This window comes from Pteropus alecto, unplaced genomic scaffold, assembly GCF_000325575.1.
Source record: "Pteropus alecto unplaced genomic scaffold, ASM32557v1 scaffold185, whole genome shotgun sequence".
Taxonomy (NCBI): domain Eukaryota; kingdom Metazoa; phylum Chordata; class Mammalia; order Chiroptera; family Pteropodidae; genus Pteropus; species Pteropus alecto.
This window is the reverse complement of record NW_006438088.1, coordinates 7,033,737-7,052,778: the sequence shown is the minus strand read 5'-3', so window position 1 is coordinate 7,052,778 and position 19,042 is coordinate 7,033,737. Positions and strand designations below refer to the sequence as shown.

General features: G+C 35.1%; 1 pseudogene; it reads right to left on the bottom strand.

The window, feature by feature from the left end:
* Positions 1–3,702: 3,702 nt before the first annotated feature.
* Positions 3,703–3,821, bottom strand: LOC112482637 (annotated as a pseudogene).
* Between the last annotated feature and the right edge of the window lie 15,221 nt (positions 3,822–19,042).

The window sequence follows — 19,042 nt, the reverse complement described above, 5'->3', positions numbered from 1 at the left end:
ACTCAGACTACAACAGAAGTGGTCTCTTTACCACTTATCTCTATTTCTCCATGTGTGTCTGTTTAACATTTTCGGCTTATATATAGAATGAGAATATGACTTTTGTCAACTCTGGGATCACATTTTTTGTACTCATGATGATGGGGGAAGAAGAAATTTCTCATGACCACTTAACATTCCAGCAGAAAGATCATAGAGAAAGCCGTTCACTCAACTGTGTTATGTACTTATCTTTGGACATGGTTAAGGGATATTATTAGTGGCCCAATCATGGAAATTCTTGTGGTAGGGTAAGGTCAGGTCTGTCTTGAGAGGATAAAAGAAAGTGGTGCTGGGTGGTCAAAGGCAATAATCACCATGAAATTGTATTGGAGATATTTTAATTAGCATAATAATGACTCTATGTATTCTAAGTTTAATGTGCATGTAATAGATACTCCCTCATACCCTTAAAGATGATATTTGATTTCCTTTTTTTCTCTTTTTTTTTTTATTAGTTTCAAGTATGCAGTACATTAGTTAGACATTTATATAGTTTATAAAACGATCCTCCTAAATGCTCCTTCTCTCCTCTGGTTTGCCACCTAGCCAATATATTAATGCTAACTACATTCCCTATGCTGTGCTCCCAATCTTTGTGTCCATCTATCAGCTACTAAATTTGTACTTCTCCCCATTCTTCCAGCTACCAAATCTCTCCTCCCCTCTTGTCTGTCACCAAATTGTCCTCTATATTTGTGAATCTGTTTTTGATTAGTTTGGTTTTTTTTTGTTGTTGTTCCTTAGATTCTGTATACAAGGGAAATCATATGGTATTTATCTTTGTCTGACTTATTTCATTCGGCACCATAACCTGTAGAACCATCCATGTCATCACAAATGGTAGGATTTCATTTTTTTTAAATGGCTGAGTAATATTCCATTGTATATATGAACCATAACTTCTTTATCCAATCATCTGTTGATGGGCATTTAGGTTGCTTCCATATCTTGGCTATTGTAAATTGTGCTGCCATGAATATTGGGGTGCATATAGATCTTTACAAATAATTGGGTTTTCTTTGGATATATACCTAGAAGTACAATTGCTGGGTCAAAAGGTATATCCATTTTTAATTTTTTGAGAAATCTCCAGACTGTTTTCCATAGCGTCTGTACCAATTTGCAGTCCCATCAATGATGTATGTTGTACCAAAACGCCATTGGTATTTTGATAGGGATTGCATTGAATCTAGATTACTTTGGGTAGTATGGCCATTTTAATGATGTTGATTCTTCCTACCCATGAGCACGACATATGCTTTCATTTATTTGTATCTTCAATTTCTTTTTTGAAGACATAATTTTTTGAGAACAAGTCTTTTTACCTCCTAGGTTAATTTGATTCCCAGGTATTTTATTGTTTTCAATGCAATTGTAAATGGGATTATTTTCTTAATTTCTCTTCCTGAAAGTTCATCATTGGTGTATAAAAATGCCCCTGACTTCTGAATATTTATTTGGCAACCTGCTATTTTACTGAATTCATTGATAAGTTCTAACAGTTATTTGATGGAATCTTTAGGGTTCTCTATATACAGTATCATGTCATCAGCACATAACAAGAGTTTTGTTTCTTCCTTTCCAATCTAGATACCTTTTTATTTCTCTTTCTTGTATTATTGCTGTGGCTAAGCCTTTTAATACAATGTTGAAGAGGAGTGGTGGAGGTGGGCATCCTCGTCTTGTTTCTGACATTAAGGAAAATGCTTTTAGCCTTTCCCCATTGAGTGTGATGTTAATTGTAGGTGTGTCATATATGGCCTTTATTAAGTTGAAATATGTTCCTTCTATTCCCACTTTGCTGAGAGTTTTTATATGTGAATGCTAGATTTATCAAATGCTTTTTTTGCATCTATTGATATGATTATATGGTTTTTATCTTTTGATTTGTTAATATGGTGTATCACATTAATTGATTTATAGATATTGTAACAACCTTGCATCCTAAGAATAAATCTAACTTGATCATGGCATATAATATTTTTAATGTATTGCTGAATTTGGTTTGCTAATATTTTGTTGAGGATTTTTACATCAATGTTCCCGAGACATTGGCCTATAGTTTTCTTTTTTTATAATGTTTTCGTCTAGTTTTGGAATCAAGGTAATGGTGGCCTCATAAAAGGAGTTAGGGAGCCTTCCCTCTTCTTGAATTTTTGGAATAGTTTGAGAAGAATAGGTGATAATTTTTCTTTGAATATTTGGTAAAATTCGCTTATGAAGCCATCTGGTCCTGGACTTTTGTTTTTTGGGAAGTTTTTGATTACTGATTCTGTTTCATTGGTGTTATTTGGTCAGTTTAGATTTTCTGTTTCTTCTTGATTCAGTCTTGGGAGATTATATGTTTTTAGAAATGTGTTCATTTCTTCCAGATTGTCCAATTTGTTGGCATATAATTGCTTGTAGTATTTACTTATGATCCTTTGTATTTCTGTGGAGTCTGTAGCTATTTCTCCTCTTCCATTTCTAATTTTATTTATATGAGTCCTCTCTCTTTTTTTCCTTGATCAGTCTGGCTAAGGGTCTATCAATTTAGTTTATCTTTTCAAAGAACCAGTTTCTGGTTTTATTAATCTTTTGTATTGTTTTTCTAGACTCTATTTCATTTATTTCCACTTTGCTCTTTATTATTTCCTTTCTTCTATTCACTTTGGGCTTTGTTTGCTGTTCTTTTTCTAGTTCTTTTAAGTGTAAGTTTATATTGTTTATTTGAGCTTTTTCTTGTTTCTTGAGGTCGGCCAATATTGCTATGAATTTCCCTCTTAGGACTGCTTTCACTGTGATTTTGAGTCATTGTGTTTTCCTTTTCATTTGTCTCTAGGTATCTTCTGATTTCTTCCTTGATCTCATTGATAATCCATTCATTGTTTAGTAGCATGTTGTTTTGTCTCCATGTGTTTGTGTTTCCACTTTTTTTCTTGTAGTTGATTTCTAATTTACTTATGATTGGAGAAGACAGTTTATATGATTTCAGTCTTCTTAAATTTATTGAAATTTTTTTTTGTGTCCTAATATGTGGTCTATCCTAGAAAATGTTCCTTGTGCACTTGAGAAGAATGTATATTTTGCTACTTTGGGGTAAAATGCTCTGAAAATATCTATTAAATCCATCTGGTCTAGTGTGTCTTTAGGCCCATTGGTTTCCTTGTTGATTCTTTGCCTGGATGATCTGTCCATTAGTGTCAACAGGGTGTTAAAGTCTCCTACTATGAGTGTATTACTATTGATCTCTCTTTTTTTGTCAGTCAATAATTGTTTTATGTATGTAGGTGTTCCTATGTTGGGTGTCTATATGTTTACTAGGGTTATGTCCTCTTGATTTATAGATCACTTTATCATTACATAATGCCCTTCTTTGTCTCTTATTATAGCCTTTGTTTTAAAGTCTATTTTATCTGATATAAGTATTTTTCCTCCAGTTTGTGTGTGTGTGTGTGTGTGTGTGTGTTTTCATTTCAATTTGCGTGAAATATCTTTTTCTGTCCTTTTACTTTCAGTCTGTGAGTGTCATTTAATCAGAAGTGGATCTCTTGTGGAAAGCATATGCATGGGTCTTGTTTTCTTTTCTTTTTGGGAGGGCAAGGCAACCCTTGGTTGACCTCACAGGTTGCAAGGACCTTGTCAGCTTACAATCCCCCTTATTTTTTATTTTATTTTTTATGCCTACAGCACCTAGTCTTCCTAGGTGGTCTCCCATCCAAGTACTAGCCAGACACGATCCTGCTTAGCTTCCGAGATCAGATGGGATCAGGCTTGTTCAGGGTGGCATGGCCATAGACCCTTGTTTTCTTATCCATTCAGCTACCCTATGTCTTTTGATTGGAGCATTTAATCCATTTGCATTTAAAGTGATTACTGATAGGTACATAGTTACTGCCATTTTATTATATGTATTTGTTTTTTCTATTTTTTTATCTTTTCTTTTTTTACAGAATTCCCTTTAACATTTCTTGTAATACTGGCTTGCTGGTAATGAATTCCTTAAGCTTTTTCCTGTCTGGGGAGCTCTTTATCTCACTTTCCATTTTAATCAAAAGCCTTGCTGGGTAGAGTATTTGTGGTTGTGGATTCTTGCTTTTCATAACTTTGAATATTTCTTGCTAGTTCCTTCTGGCCTGCAAAGTTTCCATTGAAAAATCAGCAGACATTCTTATGGGGATACTTTTGTAAGTAACTAGTTATCTTTCTCCTGCCGCTTTTAAGATTCTCTCTTTGTCTTTGACCTTTGGCATTTTAATTATGATGTGTCTTTGTGTGGGACTCTTTGTGCTTCTTGAACTTGTATATCTAATTCTTTTGCCAAGTTAGGGAAGTTTTCTGTCATTATTTTTTTCAAATAGATTCTCAATTCCTTGCTCTCTCTCCTATGACCCAGATATTGTTATGGTTCATGTTGTCTCATAGGTCTTCTAAACTATCCTCATTTTTTTTAAATTCTTTTTTCTTTTGTTGTCAGATTGGGTGTATTCCACTACCTTGTTTTCCAGTTTGCTGATTCAACCTTCTGCTTCGTCCAATCTACTGTTGAAATCTTCTAGTGTATTCTTCATTTCAGTTATTGTATTCTTCATTTCTTTCTGGTTCTTTTTTTATGGTTTCTATGTCCTTTTTTATGATTACTATCTCTCTGTTGCAGTTCTCACTGTGCTCATCCATTCTCCCCATAAGTTTGTTGAACATCCTTATAACCTTTATTTTGAACTCTGTCTCTGATAGGTTGCTTGACTCCTTTAGCTTATTTTCTGAAGTTTCCTTCTGTTGTTTCATTTGTGGCATGTTTCTTTGTTTTCTCTTTGTTAGCCTCTCTGTGTTTGTTTAAGTGTCAGAAATATTTGTTTCATCTCTCAGCCTTGGCCAGATGGCCTAATGTGGAAAGTGTCCTGTGTGGCCCAATGGTAGACTCTCCCTGATCCCCTATGCTGGGAGCTCTGGACATGATCTTTGTGTGGGTTGCATGTGATCTTCTGTTGTCACCAAGCCTTTATTGTTGTTAGTAGACCAGTGGATGGGATTAACGCTCAGGCTGACTAACTGTGGGAACTGGCTGCACCCACAGGGTAAGAGTCGCTGTGTGTGGGCTGACCCCACTAGTGGGATTTGCCTTAGAAGGCTTGTGTACTTATTGCAACCACCCTTTGTGTATACCGTTAATGAGGCTAGTTGAGAATTGCTCTGTTGTGGTCTGGTGCCAGCCTCCAGATGTGTTGGTTTTGTGGCCCCTTGGGAGAGGATCCCCAGTAGTCCAAGGTCAGTCACTGCTTTTGATTGCTCAAGGCTACCCTGTGAGAACTAAAAAGCAATCCGCAGATGGTTGTTGCTTATGCCGGATATATAGGTAGGTGGAAAAGACAATACTGTAGGCAACATTCTGGTTATCGCTTGTCCCTGACCTAGGGCAGTTTAGCAGAGGGACCAGTGCTCTTCAAGGCCTGACACTGTATGTCAGTTTCTTGTAAGTCTCTGAAACTGGAAGAGCCTCTAGGTGATATGAGTGTTGGGTTGCACAGGGACCCCAAGAGTCTCCTTGCTCTATTGCATAAATTTCCCCCGGCCACTGCAGTGTCACTTTACATGTCAGCGCTCTTTCTTTGGCTACCTGTACAAATTTCCAGTCATAGCAGTCAGCTGCTACCACCTTGGGCCTGAATGCACCACCCCAGGGCAGGGGCAGTTGTCTATCAATATGCAGCGGGCACTCTGTGTATTGGATGGGTCAGGAGCTCAGGGAGTCAAGGGCCGTCAGGCCAATAGCCTCAGTTTTCTGCAATTTCTGTGTTTGCACATTCCCACAGTACTTGCAGATCACATGGAGATAAGCTGCTGTCTGGGGCAATCCCACAGACTCCTACGATCCCCTCAAGAGATATTGCAGCTTGTGGAGGCACCAGTGGTCTGTCCACAACTGTTTTCCTCGAAACGTGCTCAGTGCGCTAGCCAAGGTTTGTTGCCTGCACAGAATACACAACCCCAGAGTCAAGCAGGGCACAGGAGGCTGCCTGTCAATGGGCTGCAATACTCTGTGGCCTGGGTAAAGTAGGATTTCAGGGAGACAAGGGCCATCAGGCCGATACAACCTCAGTTGCTGCAATTTCTATGCCTGGGCGTTCCCACTGTGGTCACAGATCACAGTGAGACCAGCTGCCACCTGGGGCAGTTCCACAGACCACAGTGCTCCACAGACCCAATATTGCAACTCTTGCAGGTGTCAGAGGTCTACTTACAACTGATTTCTGTGCAGTGCCCTCCCTCTGATAGCCAAAATTTGTTGCCTACATGGATTGGGAGACCCAGGGTTGGGGGGAAGGGGCAGGGCAGTGGTGGTTCACTATCTATAGGCTGTCTGGAGCAATTTATAGATAGGGTGGGGTGGGGTCTCAGGGAGACAATGGCAGTCAAATCAATACAGCCTCAGTTGTGCTACAACTTTGGTAATAGTTCGTGCATTCCCGCAGAAGGGGTCTACACAGGCAAGCTGATGTGGTCTGTAGATTGCCTGGTAGGGGGGCCAGACTAAGGCACTACGGTGGCTGCCCTTCCAGCTCTATTTTGGTGCCAGGTAATTCAATATGAATCTAGTGTGAGCCTCTGACCCACCACCGGTGTCCCAGGTGAGTGTCCACAGATCAGAAAGCCTGTGTGGGGGCCCTTCAAAGGTATGTTTAGGATTTCAGTCTCCTTTTATCTCACTCAGATGGCTGGAATCAACTCTGGTTTTCACAGTCAGAGTTATTGGACTCTCCTCTTCCTTGGGCTGGGGAGCCCCCAAATGAAACCAGGACTATCCTCTCCTTCAGGAGAGCCTTTGCAGCCTCACTCTCCCTCCACCACCTGTGGGTGCGTGTCTGGCCCACTTTGCAACTTTGCTGTACTGGCTTCCATGTGGCTCCTTCTTTATATTTTCGGACCTACGTGTTAAGATCAGTTGGACTTCAGGTGATTCTCCACATTGATTATTTTATAATTTGGTTGTAATTTCAATGCAGACCTGGGAAGTGATGAACCTTGCTTTTACCTAGTCTGCCATCTTCTACTAGACAATATTTGATTTCTTAAAGGAACTTTTTTGCTTTTGTGCTATCAGTATTTAGGGGAAAAATAAACTAATGTCTTCTTGTTTTAATTCTTTGTAGATGGAACACCAATAAGCCATCAAACTTAAATGTTTCAAGATTCTTTATTTATTAAATGTTATATAGAATTATCAATATAAAACTAATATGAATAAGAATACTCAGTTATACTGCCCAATTATTCAATGAAGTATTATAAAAACAATTCTAGAAAGCTTATTTGTCCCTTGGTATTTCAGGAGATTATGTGAATGTGCTGTATAACTCCAAAACAATTCAAGGATTTTACCGGCAGGAAGGGGCCATGTTTATCTTTGGCAAACCCAGACCATACCAAGATTGACATATAATTTCCTGAGATGAAATTTCATTGACGTCATTATAGCTTATGCTTAGGGAAGACTGGCAACCAGGATAACCAAAAAAATTGCTTTCAAATAATACTCCAGTATTAAAGCAATATTTCTAATAATGCAGCTCTGACTGGTAGAGTTCAAGGGAAATGATGACAAGAAACCTAAATAATTGCTTGCTGAGATGAAAGGGACTATACCTAATATAAGGAGGAATCCTGTTATTCTGGAAAAATAAATACAAAGGAAAAAAAGGCTGATTTGGAAGAAACAAAAATTAGAGTTGATGAGGACAAATTCTTGAGAAACGGCTCACGTAGCATATGTCCACTCTGACACTCCAATTTATAATCCCAGAACACCTGTAACTCACGTCTCCAGAGCCTCTTGGGTGACTTCTCAGGAGTTGCTTCAGACCTCTACCAGGTGCTTTATCTGCCTAACTGGTTGGATAATTCTGTTTTCTTCTTGTAATTATTTTTTTAGCTTTATTTATATATAATTCATATGCTATACTTAATTCACACATTTAATGTACGTGCATCAGTAGTTTAAAGTATATTCACAGAATTGTGCAACCTTCACCATACTGAAATTTCATAATATTTTTATCATCTATGTCCATTAGAATTTACTCCTTACTTCTCCCCAAACCCTCAGCCCTAGGTAAATGTTAATCTACTTACCAGCTCTATCGATTGGCCTATTCTAGATATTTGATGTAAGTAGACTCATATTCTATGTGTCCTTTGTGGTGGACTTTTTCACTTGGCATAATATTTTCAAAGTTCAACCATGTTGTAGTAGGTATTAGTGCTTTATTCTTTTTTATGGTCAAATAATATTCCATTGTATTGATATACAACATTTTATTTTATTTATCCGCTCATTAGTTTTTGAATATTTGGGTTATTTCTACTTTTGGTTATTACGAATAATGCTGTTGTGAACACTCATGTACAAGTTTTTATGCAGATATATTTCTTCATTTCTCTTGAGTATATGTCTAGGAGGGGAGTTGTTATGTCATATGTTACATTCAACATTTTGAAGATATCCCAAACTGTTTTCCAAATCAACTTTGCCATTTTCCATTCTTACCAGAAGTGTTTGAAGGTTCTAATTTTTCCACATTCTTGCCAGAACATTGTATTATCTGCCTTTTTAATTTTAGTCATCCTAGCAGGTGTGAGTGTTATCTCATTGTGGTTTTAATTTTCATCTTCCTAATGACTATTAATGTTTAGCTTTATTTCATATGCTTATTGCCATTTGTATATTCTTGAGAAAGAAATCTTTTTTCATATTTTAATTGGATTAATTATCATTTTATTATTGAGTGGCAAGTTTTTTTTTATATACTCAGTACAAATTCCTTATTGGATATATGATTTACAATAGTTCCCTATTTAGTGGGTTGTCGTCTCTCTTCCTTGAAAGTAAACTTGATAGATTAATGTTTTTCATCAAACTGGAGATGTTTTCAGTCAAAATTTCTACAATTTTTTTTTCCTGCTTTTTCATCTCTGTTCTCTCATTCTGGTACTCTCAATAAGTATGTTTTACTGCATTTAATAATCTCCCACATTTCTCTAAGTCTCTCTTCATTTTTCTTCCTTATTGTTTCCTTTCATTTTCAAATTGAATAATCCTTATTGATCTATCTTTAAGTTAGTTAATTCTTCTGCGAACTCAAATCTACTCTCAAGTCTAAATCTCTAGGGAAAATTTCATTTGAGTCATACTTTCCTATTCCAGAATTTTCTTTTATTGTTTTTGCTGTAATACATTATTATAATAATGTCATTTAACATATAGACCACATCTAGATTTCCCCCAGTCATTACAAAAATGTCCTTTTTTTTGCTTTTTAAAAATCCAGGATACAATCAAGGATCATGTGTTATATTTAGTTGCCAGATCTCTTTCATCTCTTTTAATATAGGAAAGCTGAGGTGACATTGACATTGACATTTTTGAAGAGTCCAGGACTTTTTTTTTTTTGGTAGGGTGTCCCATAATCTTGTTCTGTCTGATTGCTTCCAGCAATTTTTGGCAGGAATACTACCTAGGTAGTAATGTGTACTTTCTTTTTTATTGCTTCTGTTTGTCCTGTTATTGAGGATGCTCCCAGTGATCACCTGCTTCAGGCAGTGTCTGCCAACCTCTCTGTTGTTAAGGTACCTTCCTCCTTCTCCCAAGCCTGGCAGGTATAAGTTGCTCAGGGTCAAAGAGAAAGAATTGGGGACAGACATGGGTCTGAATGGCTCCAGATCCTGTGCTCTTTAGTACCTTGCCTCTTTCATCTAGAAAGCATTGTTTTGTTTTGTTTTTAATTTAATATTGTTTCTTTTAAATTTTTTTATTAAATTTATTGTAGTGACATTGATTAATAAAATTACATAGTTTTCAAGTGTACAATTCTATAATATGTCATCTGCATATTGCATTGTGTGTTCATCACTCAAAGTCAGATCTCCTTCCTTAGCCATATATTTGACTCCCTTTATCCTTTTCTACCTTCCCCCAGCCCCCTTTCCTTCTGGTAACTACCATACTTTCGTTTATGTCTATGAGTTTTTGCTTGTTTATTTTCCTTGTTTGTTCACTTGTTGCTTTCAGTTTTATATATACAAATGAGTAAAATCATATGATTCTTGATTTTGTACATCTGATTTGTTTTGCTTAGCATGATAATCTCAAGATCCATCCATGTTGTTACAAATGGAAGCAGTTCATCTTTTCTTATGGCTGAGTAGTATTCCACTGTATGTATGTACCACATCTTCTTTATCCAACACTTCGGTTGTTTCTATGTTTTGATCACTATGAATAATGCTGCAATAAACATCGGAGTGCATATATCTTTATGAATAAATGTTTTCAAATATTTTGAGTAGATACTCAGAAGAAGGCTTACTGGATCATGTCATAATTCTATTCTTAATTTTTTGAAGAACCTCCATACTGTTTTCCATAGTGGTTGCACCAATTTACATTCCTACCAGCAGTGTATGAGAGTTTCTTTTTCTCCACAACTTCTTTAACACTTATTATTATTTTTAATAATTTATATTTTTTATTGCTATTCTCTCTTTGCTGAGACATTATTATAGCACATTCCTATTATTTAAACATATTTCCCTTAAATCTTTGAACATACTTATAATAGCTCCTTGGAAATCTTTGCTACATCTACTCCCTTAAAGACAGTTTCCACTGACTGCTTTTCCTCCCTGCATATGGGCTGTGCTTTCCTGTTTCTTTACATATCTCATAATTATTTGTTGAAAACAACATTTTAGATAATATCTTATAGCAAATCTGGATATTGATCTCCCTTTGGGGATTTTCATTGTTCTTGTTTGCTTGTTTATTTATTTGCTTAGTGACTTGTTTGTACGTCTTCAGTAAAGCCTCTTTCTCCACAGTGTGCAGCCTCTGATGTCTCTTAGAGATCCCAGTCTTGAGCACACACACAATTTTCCTGACTACTAAGGATGATAGTGGTTTTAGCCAGGCTATTTGACTGTCTCTTTCCTTGATCTACCTACTTCTATTGGTATCACATCCAGATGTTAGCATACACATGGAGCTGATTGCTCTATTGTTTTAGACAATGCCCTGAGACAGAAACTGCTCACATTCTCATCCTATTGAAGTCAGTCACCTTGGCAGGTATAGGTAGAGTGTTGCAAGTATTTGAAGCTGCCTTGATCTTCTCTTATGCAGAACCTCTGGGCTATGGAGCAAGGAGCTGGGCATGGTGAAAAATGGGGTACTTGCTCTTTACTGACTGTACCACCTTCCCCATGGAGCAGGATACGTGTATCAAAGGTGGCTGGGATCTGGTGCTGCTGTCAAGCTGCTGCCACCATTCAGTATGAATCTCCCTTGGATCAGAGTGGGAGAATAGAATCTGCTGATTTCACTTTATAAGTCATTTTAGTCCTGGAGGTTGGTGAAGCTACTCACTTAGCTACTGAAACCACCGGAGCAGGTCTTCTGTAACACAGTATGAATGGGGAACTATAATCTTTGACAACTTCCTGGCCAGGCCCCTCCCTATGTAGTGGATAATGGAGTGAAATATTTTAAGTATTAAAAACAAAACAAAACAAAACACCTACAATTCAGTAATTCAGTATCTGATAAAATTATCCTTCAAAATGGAGGGAGAATAAAGATATTTTCAGGCAAACGAAAACTCTTCCCACCGACATACATGTTTTCTGACAAGAAGCCCATTAGAATGTAATTCTTATTTTGGTTCCACTGTTTGTAAGGTGTATTAATTTCCTCTGGCCTCTTGTGAATTTTTCCTTTGTCTTTGGAAGATTGAATATGATATGCCAAGGTTTAGTTGTTTTTTTGTTTTTGTTTTCCAATATTTATTTTGCTTGGTGTTCTCCGAACTTTATGGGCCTGTGGTTTGACGTTTGTCATTAATTTTGAAAAATTCTCAACTGTGATCCATGCAGTAGTAAGAACTAAGATCAATAAGTCTTTAGTGTGAGTTTTATGTTAATACAGCTAGGAGTTTGGCTCAATGTTTACTATAGCTATAGGTACCAGAAGCTTCAAATTTCTCTAGTATTCTTATTTTTGTTTCTGGGGCTTCCTTTTTTACTGCTCCTCAAAGTGTGTATTTCTTGTAGCACTTTCAGCTAGATTTCACTATTATTTATTGAAGTCCTATTGATGTAATTTATGATATGGAGGAGAGGAAGCATTCTGTAATTTTGTTATTAAATCTCATTTATTTAGTAGACATATGATCCTGGTCTGTGACCTTCACAAATATTTCTTAGTTCCTTGTCCCTCCTACACCCACCCACAGCTACTCCCCCTTTGGGTCAGACAGGAAGGCTAGAAGGTGCTAGAGTCAGGGAAGTGGTCATTCCTTGAGTGGGATAAGTCTCTGGTAAAGTCTATTCCCTGGAGAGCAGACTTTTGCACGTTAGATCGAATACTCTGGTTCTATATCATAGTGATTGCTTTTCTTTCCTCTTGTTGGAAAACAAGAGGATTTTTCTTTATTCTTCACTATGAGAACCTGCCTAGGTTCTAGGAATTTAAACCAGTAAAAGTATTGTTGTCCCTATCAATTTGCAACCCTGACAAGTTTCTCACTCATACTAGTTCACAGTCACTCTCCAGTAATTTGTCAAGTTTACCAGATAAATCTTACTACCAGTTATGGCTCCATTTATTTTTGCTCCAGGCGAACTGATCTTTGCTGTGATTTTCTCTATCCATTTTGAATTTCCAAATTTTGGGGTATCAGTTTGTTCTGCTACTTTGGTTTACTGATGCAGTCAAGTCAAGTAATTGATTTTACTTTGTTTAGCTCGATTCTTCTGAGGACAGAAGTGATGACTTCCAAGCCCTTTACGTGTTGGCATTGAAAGCAGAAGTCCTAAATCATCTTTAAAAACATTTTAATGGTTATTAGGTTCTGTTTTAAATCCATTGGAATATATCAAATTTTGTACCCCTGGTAATTTTTATTCTACTTTTAAAATCCTTAAACATTAAAGAAATGTTACTTAATAAAAATGTTTATTTCTCTGTATGCAGTCTCCAGAGAGCTGTCAAACTCTTTTGTGAATATTGTACCCATGGTAACTCTTATTGTATTCTCAAAAATCTTTAAGCATTCAAGAAAATATTACTTAATAGTAACTTTTATTCTTCAATATGCAATCTCCAGAAAGTTACCGGTCTTTTTTTTTAATAAAATTTTGATCACTGTTTATAATAAGCAGGCAGAAATTAATAAATAAAAATATTCTTATTAGTTGAAACTTTGAGACTTGAATCTTTCCAAAGCTGAACATGATTATAAATAATATGGCTTTCTAAATAATTTATTGCAGCTCTAACAAGAACAACTGCTGTTCTATTTTCCTTATTTTGCAAATTATTATTATATTACTACTTTTATTACTATTTGACTTTCTCTTTCCTTTTAAAAAGGCACATTTAAACAAGTCAATGTAACTAAAACAAAAGGGAGGTAGGAATAAAAAATAATTTCTAAGAGAATCTGTTAAGATTTAGCATTAATACAAGATTTTTTTCAGTTTGTTCTGCCAATTATACTATTATGTGTATTTTTATAATAAATCTAAATATACAATGTTCTTTCTAAAATTTTTATGCAGTAAGTCTTTTCTAATAATAGACATGTTAATTTTATTTTGCAGAACATTATGCAATGTATTCTATAATTAATTGACCAAAAATCATCATATAAGACCACTCTATATTTGCAATTTTGTACACATCCTCAATATAAGGTTTAACTGCTTTTCTTCCTTTTTTTCTTTTGTCTAACTTTCACTTTTCTCTGTTTCACCAAATCATACTATTTTTTTATGTTCTTCAGGTTTAGTATTGAAAGCTCTATTTTCCTGATATTATGTGGTGTGAGTTATTATTGGTTGCTTTCCCCTGTTTCTTGAGCTTTGTCTTCTGCTCTGAATTAGGATGCCAGGATTTAAATATAACTTCTGTTTTTGAAGTTATGGAAGATGAGAGAGGATCTTGTTGGAATTATGTATGGCCTTAGAGGATTGTGGTCTTCTTTCTCTTTTTAGATGTTGTTAAATGTCGTATATCACTTCACCTAGTGGAGCCAGAGCTTGGATTAGGCAGTGATGTAGTATTTTATGGTGTGGAGTATACTTTAGGATTGGAGTCATTCCTTTAATCTACTTTGGTACTCCATAGCTTGTGCTTCAGTCAGAGACAATCATCCCAACTAGTTGCATGCTTAAGAGCCATTAACTTCCTACCAGTCAGGAAGGGTGATTTGTGAATATTCATACAAATTTTGAAGTTATTTAGATTCAACATCATGACTTTGGGGAAAAGAGGGAGAGGTCATAGTCATGCCATGAATAATCTTTGGTATATTTTCTGGCTTCCTCCTTGTGAGTTCATGGTAGGAAATTATGAATTAAAAAAAAAGTTGTTAGCATTTTTTTTTTTGTAGTTATTTTATATTCTTATTGCTGGAATATTTTACTGGGCTTGACTTCCCAGATGTATTTTAGAGTTAAATATCTGTGAATTATTAATTATCCAAGGGAACCTACCAATATATCAATTACTAAAATACTCAAAATAAAGTAAAATAAAATGTGGTTGTAAAATTGTTTGTACCTAAAAGAAATAACCTTTGCCCCTGTGTTTAGTAGGTAGATCTGTTGAATGAAATTGCAATAAGAATTGCTAAAAATTAGTTTAAGATGAAACTCTAAATTCTGGATAGCTAATAAAAAAACTTTTCTCTGGAATTTCTTTGCTTAATTTTTTAATTTGGATTAGTGGGCCCAATTGAATAAGACATGGGTACTTTATTACTGCTGGGGTTCATGTTCTTATTATAAAGCCATTGGCAAAGTGACACAGTTAATAGATAATAAATGTGGCAAGAAGAACCAGTGTCCTAAGATTAAGAAGCTATAAGCAAGGTAACTGATACTAATTTCTTCAGTTGATAAATCTAGCTTAATATCATACTCATTTGTAGGTTGAAATTGCAACATAGTCTCCTTTTATAGTCTTTAGGATAGTGAAAGATGCAGAAATAAAATCAGATCTTACTTTTATGATCTTAATTCTAAGTGAGAAATTAACACTATTCAGAGAGGTGTCTGTCTACAACTGATTTAAAAGAAATATTTTTACTTTGGTTTTTGTAACTATAACCATCAGTATGCTTTTGCACATGCCAAGTCTGCTGAATATAATTATTACTAAATAGATTTCATCTATAATGACTTTAAAGAAGCTTTTGATAATGTTCTTGAAAATTGTACTTGATTAAGTAACATAATATCATGTATAGGATAATAGACAATATATTTTTAAAATTTTATTTTACAAATGCGAACCCATATTTTCCTCAAAGCTGAGGATTTAATTTCTCCATTTGCTCTGGGTAATTTGCTATTGGGAACCCAAGGATTCTTTAAGAATCCTTCAGTGAAATTTAATTCCAAGTCAGGAGTTAGGGCAGCATTGAGAGCAATGATTTTGAAATCATGCTCTGAAGATCTTTTGAAGATTTCTTACCATCATCTTAGAATCAAAAGGGTCAAGTGGAAAGGACTCTCTGTTAACCAGAACAGTTCTTCTTTTTTAAATGTTTTATGTATTGGATTTCTAGGTTAAATTTAATAGCACAAAACGGTTTTCTACTAAAAATTTTAAATATAAACTCACTGACTACACTATGTCAGTGAGAAGGATATTCATTAGATTGGAGATCACATTCAGGGTAAACATGAATCTCATTGATCTGTTTTTTTTTTTTCTGGAACTACTAGATTTTAGCATTAATAATCTATATGAAAATAATTAATATAGTTTGAAACAAAGTGGAAGGAGTGATGGTCACTATAAAAATAAATCTAACACCATAAAATCAGAAATATCCTAAAAATAACAACAACAAAAAAGGCTGTATATAGAACTTTATACAGTAACATGACATAGGGGTGAAAGAGATTCTCCTCAAATTAATGATAGTGAATGGGGAACTATTGCCAAGTGTTATCACAACCTAAGCATCACAAAGAATGTTCTGTGAAGAAGGTCTTTAAATATGAGCATGATATTATGTAATCAAAATATAAAAATTAAGAATGAGCCCAAAACCACTAGACCTATCATAAATTATGTTAATCACAGATAATTTGGTACTTTAGAAGTTAAATATAGGCATTGAGAGGTAATTATCTCATTGCTTTCAACAGAGTATTAAGACACTGGGTTAAATGTTAGAATTTCACAACTGGTGATGAGACTATATTTAGATACTTAGATATGACTTATTAGACACTCATATCAGTGAAAATGACATATGAGAGAAATAGTGAAGTCTGAAGAATAATGTGAAAGTGAACTTCCTCATAGAATGGCCTGGAGTACCAAGCAGATGTAACATTTTGTTTTTCTAAAATTCATCAAAAATGAGATTAGTGGATTTTTTTTTAATGCTGAAGGAGTGAGATGATAATAAATAAGATAAAATATGTCTCATAAATAATATTTTGGGAAAAATGAGACTAGAGAGCAAGAAAGACAGCAATATGTGAATAAATATATTGAATTCTGCGATTAGAAATTAGATTTGATTTTTAGACAATCGGCATTTTGAGCATTGTTTATTTGTGTCCTTGCATCTCGGTTTAATATTTTCATGATTAGTGGTGATTTACAGTCATTCCCAAAGGAAAAGAAGGTATTCCCTTTATAAGGCACAACTCTTACCATTTTTTTTAATCAAGAAGATAAATTAGGCTTTTATTAATTATCTACTTAGTGTTAGATACTATGCTTAATGTTTTATTCTTGTTTATTATTAAATGTTTACAACTATCCTATGAGATACTACATCTGGTTATCTTTTCAGATGCGAATTTTTAGATGAGGATTTTTCATATCAAAAGCAGACTCCCTGAAAAGAAGTTTGTCTATATCATTCACTACTTCATCTTTCGAATTTATAGCATTGCCTGGTTCATAGTAGGAATTTAATAAATAATCATTTAAAATTTGAGGAAACTGATGCTCATAAAAGTTCAAAAATTTGTTCGCAATTACCCAGCTAATAAGTGATAGAATTGGAGTATCATTCAGAGAAACCATTTAGACTCTCTGTATATTTTGGAATTATATTAATATAAATATTAACAATTAATATGAAAACATAATGTTTTATAGATATATATTTGAATGAAAAATGAATCATGTAAAGGATCTATTGAAATGAGAGAAATTATTAATTTGATAACATGGTAGGTAGTCCAGCTAGGTAATAGAGCTTGGATTCTGTGAGTCTATAGGAATAGAAAAGAAGAAACAAATTTGAAACTGCGGAGTAAGAACTGGAAAGTTGATGTTTATGTATATGAGTGTGTATACACATACAGAGGGAGAAGAGGGTTATAGATGGGGAACATAAGGCAAATGATCCTAAGACTGCGAGTTTTGGTAACTGGGATATAGATGGCACCAGCCTATATGGATATAGATGGCACATAGCCTACCTACAAGGGCAGGGGTCAAACATAGTCTCATTTCTTATTTAGTGGGTGGATCTCTTGAGAATTCATATGTACTATTTATAGAAAACTCATTGCTTTCATTTGTGGACCCTTATATAAGAACTCAGGGATTTACTCAGTCCCAGAGAGACAGGGTGGGTAGTGGTTAGTCCTGCTTCCAAGGAAACCTGTAACCCTTCTATTTCATTTCCACTGCTTCTTGCTCCCATATGTTCCTATTGAGGAATTCTCTCCCCACTTCATGGAGACTTGCTTCCTCTGAAGCTATGTCCTTGATGGGATCTATCTCTACACTGGCATCATGTAATTCCAAGGTTAGAAACCTCTTAGTGTAAGAACTGCATGTTGGACATTTTTCTCCAAAGCAAAGTATGTGTCTGATTGGATTCTCAAGACATTCAGGCTTCCTATTACACCAGAATCAGTTCCCATTCTACACACACCTCATCTCTCAAACATTAAGTCTCTTGTGTTGAATACGTTGATTTTCTTCTCTTCCTGTGATTGTTTAATTTCAGGACTTCCTTGCTTTTTCTTACCATTGAGCCTTCACTGAGTTACCATTATTGACATCAATATATAAGGTATCCAGGAATAAGAATTAGGATTTTGGTCTTCCTATCCAGAAGACCTAGTAATAGCTATACATAGTGAAGGGAGAGGCATCTTTTGATAAGGTCCTAAAAAAAAGAAAAAAAAAAAAGGTAGTATTTTCCTACAGAACAATGTATTTCTCCATATAAGTTGCCTAAGAAGGGTCTTTCATAGGAGGCCTGTTGTAAAGGTTGGTCTGTTCTCTTTACTCTTAAACATTCAGATGGTGTAATTTCTAAAGACTTCTTTCAAAGGAAATGCTTAATCTTATTGACTTTCTGCTTTATTAGACATTCCACATGAATTTTCAGGGAGAGGATACAATTCAGCCCACAAGAGAGATAAGAGGAAGTATGACCTTGAATAGGAGAATGAGAACTGATGTCTTTAGTTTCATTATGACAATGAGAGTTCTCAGAGGTGACATGTGGAAAACCATTTCATGAGTCAAGATAATGAAACAATGAATATACTTCCTGGCAGATTTTATTACTGGATACTGACTCTTAGAATTATCTTGATTATATTATCTCATTGTGACTTTGATGAGATGATTTTTGAGGGCTCTTCTTAGTCTATGAATATAAATTAAAAGAAAAAGAGTGAGGAGACAAAGGGAAGAATTGAGTGACTTAAATTTATACTCAGCTTGATCCATTTTCTGAACCGATTATTATTTTCTATCACTACTAAATTATTTGCCCTTCCTCATTTCCTCTTAAATGTTTATTCATATGTACATATCAAATGTTGGCATAAAATACCCAGGACTCCAAAAAATGAAATCAATTTGCTCTTTTCCAAACTGTTAATGATAGACATTTGTGGATGTGAATTATGATACACCACTGTTTTACTATTGTAGTTATTTTATAATGTAACATATGCTTTGAATTTTTGA